Source organism: Anopheles aquasalis, chromosome 3, assembly GCF_943734665.1.
Source record: "Anopheles aquasalis chromosome 3, idAnoAquaMG_Q_19, whole genome shotgun sequence".
In the NCBI taxonomy this organism is placed as follows: domain Eukaryota; kingdom Metazoa; phylum Arthropoda; class Insecta; order Diptera; family Culicidae; genus Anopheles; species Anopheles aquasalis.
The window spans coordinates 550001-560950 of NC_064878.1; positions in this window are offsets into that span (position 1 = coordinate 550001).

Below are 10950 nucleotides of genomic sequence, written 5' to 3' on the forward strand. Positions count from 1 at the left end.
TCTCCAGACAGCTCGTATTGATTTTGAAGCCACACCCATCGTGTGCATTCTTTAGAATGCCATCTCGATGTGACTTTGAGGCAATTTTGTTGCAAAATTGTGTCTTCGACAAACACTCCACTCAAACACAGTGTGGCGTGACAGCAGCAGCGAGCGACCTTCGCGTGCCCGTTGGCCGCTAAACGAACACGGGCGGGGGACGCGAGAGAGATCATATCACCTTCGCGTAACTCCATCTGCGGAACAGGCGATAAAGTGACAATAAAAACCCACGCCAACGCGTTGCCCATAAGCGGTGGCGGCCCAGCTTGCGTAATTGGGGTTCGCACAAGGAACCGCTTCACATGTCACAACGATGCCCTTCCATGCCCCTCGAGGTAGGTGTTTTTTGCCAGCACAAACTCGCACCAAGAACAGGGAAGGAACAGGGAAGAAAACGGTGGATCTCATTTGTTTCTCGAGAACGAAGCGCATTTTTTTATGTAAGCGACAAATTGGCACTTGCATCATCATCATCATCATCATCATCGTGGTCGTCGTCGTCGTCCGCTTCATCATTTCCAGCGCCAGCTATGATCGATCGTATCGACGATGGTCACAAAGAGCAACGCTGCTGCTGCTGCTGCTGCTGGTGCATTATGCAAACAAGCGGGTGTTTAAAGTGACAATCAATTGTGAAGTTGATTTCATGGCTAAAACCCAATTACGGTATGTTCGTTGGACGCTCTTCTACCCACTATACCCAAGATTGAATGTAAATTTGTCGCTTTAAACGCGCCCCCGGCCCTGCGCACTGACTGATTGTGCGCGCACTCGACCAAAGGGCAATTTAATTCAATTCGCCTGGAAGCCAGGCAACCGTTTTTCAGGGAGTTTTCCCTTCCCCACGGACCCTTTCCAATGTGCGCTTGTAATGCGATTACATAATCATCGAGTTATCATCGAGTGGACGGTTCGTCGGGCACCTACCTGAGCTAAGGGCGGACCGGTGGTGGTTTGTCCTGTCAAACTTGTCCACCCACTCGTTTGACAGCCGCCACAGGACACGTTTCAGGGTGTGTGCACCCATATATTCGGTGGCCACCGTCCGGCCAATTGTTTGCAATTTTACATTTCAACAACTTCCGCCGGACACCATCGGCCAATATGGTTGCCGGACAGCAGCAGCCGGATTGACGGTATCCCGGGGTGGCATGTTTACGATATGTCCATCCACCGGTTGTTACGCGATGGTAGATCCCGAGTGGTGGATGGGGGAGCTCAATTTTCCGATCGGTTTCACCCTCAACGAGCCACCGGTCGAGGCTTCGCTGCTGCTGCTGCGCTCAAGTATGTCCTGCCAGGGATCCCTGGCTCGTCCGCCAGTTCAGTTCATTGGCTATGAAATATTCAGAGCATTTTCCCGATGAACCGTGCATATCGGTCGGAATGCAGGCCACCCTCGACGCGGTGCCTCCTTCCAATCCTTCCAATTCCTCCAGCTAAAAGCGGTCAGACATGCCAGTATCCCGGCGTTAGGCATCGGCCCATTACACGTCGTCCAATCGTTGTGTTTTGGGTTGTAGTGGAGGCCCCCCTCCAAACCTTCCCCACCCTTGGAGGACTACAGGAGATCGAACCGGGTGCTCCCGGTTTGCCGGTGATTATGGAATTTACTTCGACAGTCATCGTGATGATGCTCTCTCTCTCTCTCTCTCTCTCTCTCTCTCTATCGCTCTCTTTAGTGCGCTGTCAGTAGCAGGTTCCGGCCACTAAACGCAGCAAGCAACGCAGTGCCACAACAACATCGTCCTTTGGGCGCCAGTGGCTCTCTTCCCCTACCTCCCGCCGACCAGCGTGCGTCATCCGTCCGTCGATGAATCGTTTATCAAGCAGCAGGCAGACGCAGGCGGAAAGAAGGAAGATCAGGATTGGAGGGAACGACAGCTCGGGATGGTAGATAATCATCCAACTAATGAAAACCCACCGAGGGGCCTCAGGATCTTTGGGACAGTTGAAGCAGTAGCGTATAGTAGCAGCGGAATGGTCTCCGTGCCCTAACTGATCCCCACAGCGGGAGCACATCCCAGATGTGCCGACCATAAGGTACCGCAGGTTATGTTGTGCCTTTGGCCAAAGCGAACATAACACTGGTTGCCGCAATTTTCGCATTTTTCGGAGAGCTGCTCTTGAACCCAGTATTGGAAAAAAGAAAGGATCAAAATATTGTTCCCTTCTTGGATTCGATGACTGTCACTCTAAAAATTGGCAGTTACTTTAACCTACTAGATGTATCACATGGCACGATCACAGTAGCCACTGTTCCGGACTGGATGCGCTGCGTCCGAGATAAACAGTTTACAAACGGGGACAAGAACTTCAGAGAGTATGTGTCCCCTGTAAAAACTTGGATGGGTGACTGAGCAAATCGTTAATTATTCAGCTGGAAATTGATGTTCCATCGGCACCAGGGATCGGTCGCAGAGCACACTGATGCAGCCCATGGAGAGAGCAAGATATGCATTCCCTGTCACACTGGAGCGAAGGACCTTTATCGATCCTCATACAGAATATGACAGTTTGAACAGCAGCAGCAGCAGCAGCAGCAGCAGCAGCAACAGTAAGCCTCAATGCTCAATCCAATCAACGTAAATTGAGCATACGGGTCCGAGTGTACACGTGTCCGGGATTGCCAGATTGTGGTTTTCGGACATTGCGATGACAGATATTTCGATTTTTTGCACACGCAGTTCGAGCGCATTTTCCAATTATTGAATGTCCGTGCGCCGTGTGTCAAATGGTTCCAGCGTTCGCTCAAGCACATCATGAAGTCAACTTTAAACTACTAACTATCGGGATTCGAGGACAGCCAGCCTATCCAATTATCTGTCCATCGCCACCGACGACAACAACGACATCGAGGACAGACAGTCAACGCATGCTCGTTGACAATCCTTGTCAGGTCGCACGCATGCCACCATACCGCGGACTGATATAGCCAGCCAGCCAGCCAAAGGGAACTGGGTTAACGATTGACGCACCGACGGGCGCCTCGACAATCGACGTCGTTTTTGGGATGTTTCAAATCAGAAACCAGACACGCGTTGGATTGCGTGTCCCCTCGTGGGTTCGTTCGTTCGCTTTCAGGGAACGCGCTCGTCAGTTCCGGAGATCCGGTTCCGGATCGCATGTTTTGCATGTTGCGCCAGACCAGAGCCGGGCCGCGGCCGCGGATATACGTCTGTTTATCTGCAGTGCGTATCGTCCTCGTTTGATTGACTCTTCTGGAGCATCCTCGACTGGCTGAGTGTGATTGTGTGCGTGCCTCGATGTCATTATACACACTCGTGGCGAGCGCCTTCTCCCTAGCATCGTGCCTTCTATCGGTGCCCGGCAAACTAGTCGAGAACGATTACTGGATTACGAATCGCTTGCTGGCGGTCTCCGTCCGTCTCCTTCCTTTATGTGATTATGTTTGATCCCACTTGGAGCATAACGAGAAACTTCAAGAGCACCGTACCCTCCTGCAACCGGACACTCCTGCAGGGAATGTCCAGCAGTCGTCCAGCGTCCAGCTCCAGGCCTTCCTCTCTCCCCGGTCGTCCCAGGACGACGTGACTGACTGGCGATTACATCTTCTTAGGGCCTCATTACAAATAGTATTTCATTTTTACTACCATTTTCCCATTTCCCAATTTTCCTCTGCCCCAGTCATTGTGGCCAATGGTTCCTATCTTTCTCTTCTCTCTCTATTTCTCTCTCTCTCTCTCTCTCCCTCTCTCTCTCTGCTGGCGCGCTAGCACTGGGCGATCATTTTTCTAATTTTCTCACCCTCGCCAGTCTCGAGGTCCAGTCCAAAGGTTGTTATCTCGATGTGTCCTGCATCGTCGTTCCCAGCTTTCCATCGCACTGCAGGATACACCCGAGGGAGGCCGCCTATCTCGCACGGTGAATGATTGCAACTTTATCCCCCGAGCAGATTGCCGAGAGGATACGCCTTGTGCGCTGGGTAGGTCCGGGAGGCTCGTTAAGGAACTTCTGCCCTGGCGTGCCATGGTTCGGTTCGGTTCGGTTTGGTCCAGCGTCCGGCTGCTTCTTCTTCAGGGATTGCAGGGCAAATGGATTACTTCACTTCTGATCGTCGGGCATCGGGCGACGGGCTCCCCATCTCCGAATCGCCTTGGCCTGGATTCATCAACTTTGGCTCGGCATCCCGGGGAGACCATAATGAGAATCGCTACAGTGCCTCTATCCCGTGCAGCGCCAGCCGATAAGAGAGGCAACGGTAGACACACATACACACGGGCATACAGACTATCAGCTTGGCATCTCCCTAAACTTCCCTTTTTAACTATCTTTTCCCGGTTTTTATCACCTCGGCTCAGGGGTAGTTCAGTGGCATCAAAGTAAACTGGTTGGTGTCTAGGCAGCTCTCCAGTGTTCTTGGATCTTGCCTTGGCTTGTGATGCTCTGCTTCTGATGAGCCCCACACGTCTCTGTAAGTTATGTAAAGTCTTCCGGTAGGAACTGTTTGCCGTCGTCTCGCACTTCCTGTTTACTTTGGTCCAACCATGGCCATGATGGCGCGCCCTCCAGAAACCAGAAGCCGCTCTGCAGCGCCGCATCTTCTCAAACAATCCATCAGAGAGGATCAGTGAGCCGTGTGAAGCCGGGTTGCCGTGCCACCAGTTCTCGGCACCCTCGTTTCGCTTCTAAAAGACATGAAGATTGAGTTTGTAGCAAACGTTCGCTCCAGAACTAGCAGCAGCAGAAGCACTACGTAGCAGCATCGCACCAGCAGCATATCTTCGGTGTAGCATAATGTTGTTATGCGCTGGCCGCTGTAAGTTATCTTTTGCAATTGTTTGCCTGTCCTATCCTTCCTTCCTTCCTTCCTTCCTTACGGCCTCCTCGGTGTTGTCGGTGCTGTATGCTTTCATTTACTTGGCGTTGGATGTTTGAACTTCAAGATTACTCCACACAGAGGAGAGAGTCATTGGCGGTTGGTCGGTTGGTGCTGGTGGTGTGGGAAATGAAACTTTTTGGCAGAAAACTTTGTTGCACGCTGCACACAAGGTTGAAAAACCGACGGAGAAAAGATCTAGCCCTTAACTACGCTGACACTGAACGAACGTCCCCGTCGTGGGCAGGAGTAGAAGTTTTCCCTTTTTCCCTCGTCTTGTTCATAAATTATGATTCGCTCCGAGATGCACCTGCACGGTGAGTGAAAGTTGTGTTGCCTACGACTAGACTGACGTTGCCAAAAGATGTCACGAGTGGCTCAAAATGTTGCTTTTCCCTGTTTTCCCTGTCAGCGCATCATCGCATCTCCTTATTAGAACCGGGAGCAGCAGCAACAGCATCAACAGCATGGCTTCATCGAGCGCGTTATGATGCTGTGTAGTTGAGATGTTGGATACTGTTTCTACTGTTACGGTTGGGATATGTGGAAATGTTTGGAAAGTTTAGTGGAAAAACTTCCTCCAGTAACTTCCTGCAGCTGGAGTAGAGCACGTTACATCACGCGCACGCACGGTGATGAGGAAGTTTAGGAATTTTCCATTCCGCTCATGTGAGCTCACGGCCACAACAAAGACATTCCTGCTTCCATTGGAACTAGGCAGATGATGATACCGCTTCGATTCACCACTTTCGTTGATCATTATCCGGACATCAGCATGTAGCAGCATGCATCAGCCGTCGAGAACCTCCAATCGCGACCATCGCCTGCATTCCTTCGGTAGTTTTCCATCATGCCAGACGGACCGACGCCTCGGTGAACGGCCAACAGACAACTCGCATGAGATCATCGTTGTTGCACGTAGCTGTTGCTGTTGTGGTGGTGCCGTGTGGCCCGTTTGTGCAAACGATTTCCGATAATTGTTCCGAACAACTGTATCTCGATGCCTCGAACCATACTAGCCCGTTCTCGGGCCCAGGCCTCGGGATTGGCGAATCAATTATTTTTAATGACACTCCAAAACGGCGGAGCGAATGTGGTGTGCGGCCTGGTAGACCCTGGCACGACGGCACAGCACACGCTGAAGGTGCGCACCCCTTAGTTCGAGTGGAGGAGAACGATCTAGAATCGACAACCGGTACGAGTAGTAGCCGTCCAACGCAAATGCGCTGGATCGCTCGAAGCATATTGGCTTGATAAATGATGCAACACACTAGTGCATAGCGATTTGTATAGACGCAAGCAAATTAGGTTTGTGTGGGGTGGTTAAGGTAAAATAAAATACGTTGTTTTTAAATACAAAAATACGAACTAAAATTAATATAATTTTTTGTACAACTGCGTAAGACTTATACGACTCGAAGCGTCAGTTAGACACAGTCCGATAAGTCGAGCTGTGTCTGGTTGATAGCAACCGACAGGCCGAGCTAATAATACCTCAAGTTGGCCAAAGATTAAACGGAATTACTACCCCTTCGCCAACTGCCATGACCCAGAGCGAGTGTTTATCGAAATATGATTCATCGTAGTGCTGCTTAGACATCGTGACTACATTTTCCTACAGCATGAACGCCGGAAAGCACTTGGATCTATCAATTTACTGGCATTAAATTCATTTACTGTCAATTGGCACGTTGCCAAAGCGTAAAAATCAATAACTATAAACCCAGTTCAGTCCAAGGTGATCGCGAATGTTGGACTAAAATTATATAACTTAACAAAATAGAGACCACATGGCTCTGCTTTATCGCAGATTCAACTTCTGCTACATTCTGAAACAATCGTTGAGTGAAGTTGAGAATCGAATGATTTAGAGCGATTTACTAAATCATTCGATTCTAAACTCGATCATCCGCATCGTAAACAAAGCAGACGTGATCTCCTCCCCCCGGATCAGCTGTTTTCGCGAGGTCTTGCAAAGAAAACCAGAAGCAAGCAAGAAGTTGACTCGAAGTTTCACCTACATTCGCTCGCCACGACTTTGGATACGCTCGGTGATTTCGTTTCTCGATGGCCACTCGAGCGTACTCGAGCAGCCGACTCGGGGCCGCTTTTAGCGTTGATCTAATTTTCGCGTATTCACCTCACCTGGCTTTGGGCCGGGAACGGGTTCTAATACCCCCCCCCCCCCTCCCCTTTTCCCGGTTCCGTGTACGTGCGCATCACGCCTGACAGCCCGTCCCGAACAGCTGTTCGGACTCTCTTGGGCGGACCGTTGGTGTTTTTTTTATTTCGTTCGATTTTTTGCAACCTTTTACTTTTGCTCGCTGGCAATCGGATATGTTTCGCGGCACGTCCGTTCCTCCCCTTTCTGGTGTGGGTCGGGTGGCCCACCCAACACGCGGAGGAAGTTGGCCACAACCGGGCAGCAATTAGCAGGCCCGGGAGCGATCGTGTGTCACGCGTTGGGACACGGGCAGAGGACTCTCCGTGAGGACTCGGGGGACTTTTCTATAGCAGCTGAGTTGGTTCCGTGTGTCCGGGCGACAGAGGGGAGGGGGGGCGGGGAGGTTACACCCTCACACAGCCCCTCCATTTTTGCTGTCACAGACTCGGTGCCGACCCGGGTGATGTGCGTCAATTCCGGCGGTTTCGTTTCGTAACCGACGCTGCAAAACGCCCGGCCGGCGGCGACGGACTGTCTAGTTTTTACAAGTTTCTTCCCTTCCACCCCCTCAGCAGCCGTCCTATCAGCAGTTCCCACGCAGTCCACCCCGTTCTCTCGCCTCCCCCCCCCCCCTCCCTTTGACAGAAGCCACTCAACATCGTGGCATCGGGGGGAGGGAGGTTCCACTTGAGGGGCCGCTGCTTCGGTTCTGTAGCATGTGTATGTGTCGCCTCCCCCCCTTTTGATGGCTTATGTACCGAGCGACGAACGAGTGGCGTGAGTGTGATGGAATACGAGATGATTGCCAGTTCCACGATCACACACAACGCAATGTGCGCGATCTCCGTGCGCGATCCGCGAAACTAATTCGCGTCGCGTTCGTGATGCGCACTACATCTCCCATGGGGAGAAGAGGAAGCCAGGGGGGACGGGGTTGCTAGCACAAAAAGGGCAACAGCACCAGTAACATGTGCTTGTGTGTAGAATACTTCAACGCGTGAGTCCATCGATGTGACAACGACAATGCCGTGCGAGACTCGCGCATGTGTGACTTATGTACTCGCGGCCCTGTTACTGTTTGAAGGTTGACCGACTCTCCGTGGAGCTCGCAGAGGGTTGAAGAAGTGGCAGAGAAACGGTAGAAGGGGGGAGCCATATGGCAGCCGACATCGACCGGCGGCGCGGGGTGATAAAAAGCAATCTCGTGCACCGCAACCCACCCCAACAACCATTTGCGGATCGCGCGATTGATGTGTCATCGACGGACGGGTTTGGGGGGAGTTTTATGATTAGGAAGCAAAAGCACCGCTTGAAAGTCTCGTCGTCACGGAACTGTTTCACTTTATGCTCCCTTTTAGCAATCACCCGTTAAGTGTGGTTCAAATAAATGCCACCCGCGATTAAAGATGCCGCGCAGCATCGATTACATGGAGATATCGTAGCATATCGCGCGATCAGTCGATGCAAAGGGAGATCACCACCCCAGCGGGGGGGTAGATAATGTCAAAATGATACGGCAATTGCTCCTCCCGAGCGCGAAAGGCCAGCGTCCCACGTGGTTGTGTTTAATTTTAATTCGAAAATTGCCAACCATTTATCTGTTTCAAGTAGCGCTACTGTGATCATCAGAAGGTCCTACCAGCGGGCGGGGGGGGGTTCTAAAATGCTAAACACCCGCATGACGCGCGCGCACATGTCCTCCTGCTCCAGATGGTGGCCTATTATTTCAATTAAGATCGTTTTAATTAGCGCGAGATTACTAATAAATAAATTACACCGCGAGCGGGTATTCTCGGTGTCCTCTCTATTTGCTGTCGGGCTGATTGTATCAAGTGCGATTGAGATGTGTGTGGCAGTGGTGCTGGGCTGATGCAATTTCTGCGCATGCAATGCAATTGTGGGGCTCTTGATTGACTTCATTTGTCTCGCTGCAGGGACGCCCGGTTGCAGGAGGAAGGATTGAAAATTTCCAACTCCCCGAGATCAGCAAACTAAGGGACGTTGATCAGTCATGAGCTGTAGGAACTGATATCCTCTCCATATCCTCGGGTGTTCGTTGAGTTCAATGGGATCTGGTGGAGGACAAGAGCAATTTCAAGTAACAGATGATGCGAAGTCGTCTTAGTAGAAATTGAAATACGGGAGATTAGGAACGATTTACGATTTTTATAAAATCTTCAAGCATTGCACTTAGAGTGAAAAACATTTCATTTCTGAGAACGAAAAGTGCCAACTGCTATTTGAAAATTCAGCTGAATTCATCCCAAGGAACGCGACCGATACGGGTTGCTACGATCTGTAACTACTGCCGCTCTGGCAAATTACTCCTCTACCCCACCACCAATAGCATCTCGATGCTCTACTTTTGCACACCCGAAAAAAAATCGAAAAAAACGAAAACCAACAACCAGCAAACCGTCCCGGGCGACAGCATGTCTGGCACGGATCTGCGTCGGTTACAGTTGTTGGGTTTTTCCCAAACTCCGCACCCTCCTCGCCTGCCTCGCTGCCACCCACTCGCACTCGCACTCGAGATGGAGATGGGATACATTTTTCCTGCTATTATTAGCACCAAACACAGCATTTTAACAACGCACGCAAGCCGGATTTTCAGGCCTGCCGGAGGTTTGGAGGCTGCGGGACTCCGGACTCATCTTGAGCGAAAACCCCGGATGTCAGCTGTCCAACTCGGTGATGATGATGATGGTGATGGCGTGACGGATGCTCGCAAGTACAAGACCGTGGCCACGGAACAGACGGAGACACACATTAGTCTTTAGAGAAATTTATATTTGGCTCGATTTCATCATACCTTTTTGGCAAAAGAGTCGCGATCGTCTTCGTTGGATCTGTTACTTGGTTACCACGACGGACGGACCACACCTTCAGTCAGGTGGAAGATGGGAGGTGAGAGGGTTGCGAAGTGTCACCGTCTGCAAAGGTGATCCATTTCAATTCGTTTTCGAATCCAACTTTCCATCCACTGCTCCACACCCCCTCACAACCTGGAGTGTCCTACGTCTCCGTATTGATGAAGCTCGCGATCGAACTCGAATGTATGATTGATGATGTTTGCTGATTGGCCAACCCCACAATCGTCGCTGGTTGCCGGTTGGACAAAAACTTCGCAACCTCAGAAACCACTAACTGAAACGACGGACGGTTGGACGAACGGGCAGACAAACCGGTTCCGGAAGGTCCCTCGGATGCTGTGGCCACTAACGAACAGACAGAGGAAGGTGGTCCCGGGGGCGCGCGGCAGAATACAAACAATAAAATTGTTCAAAATGAAAAATGGCGAAATGAACCGAAATCACACCCAGAGCCACTCTCCACCATCGGGCCACTCATTTCCATTTCCTCACTCTTTGTCTCTTTGACGCGCCACGACCTGGCATGGCCACAGAGCTGTGCAGCTCATCATCCGGCATCCGGCATCGAGCATCGCCGTGCACCCACTCGTGTCATTAGCATTTGGTGGGGGCGGGCCGGAAGGTTGGGGGCTTTCACTCTGGGTGATTAAATAATCAGCACCATCGCACCATTAAAGCTCGATCATCATGTCGTCATGACGCGACACATACAGGGTGCGTATGCTGCGCTCCTTTCCGTAACACTCCGTAATGTACTTCTCCGTTGGAGTTGTCATGTTTGCTGCCAGTGCTGCTGCTGCTGCTGCTGCTGGCCCTCTTTTTGGGGGGCAGGGAGGTTGGATGAACATGAAAGATTACTCCATCGACCAGAGAGCGCACACAGGGAAGCCTTGGTGGCCGTGGAAGAGAGCACGATAATAACGTTCGCAGCGCTCACCCCGATAATGATGATGGATGCACACTGTTGGTGTCCCCTCGACTCCTCTCCCGCTAACCACACGTGTGTGTTCGTCACTCCTTTTGCTGCTCCT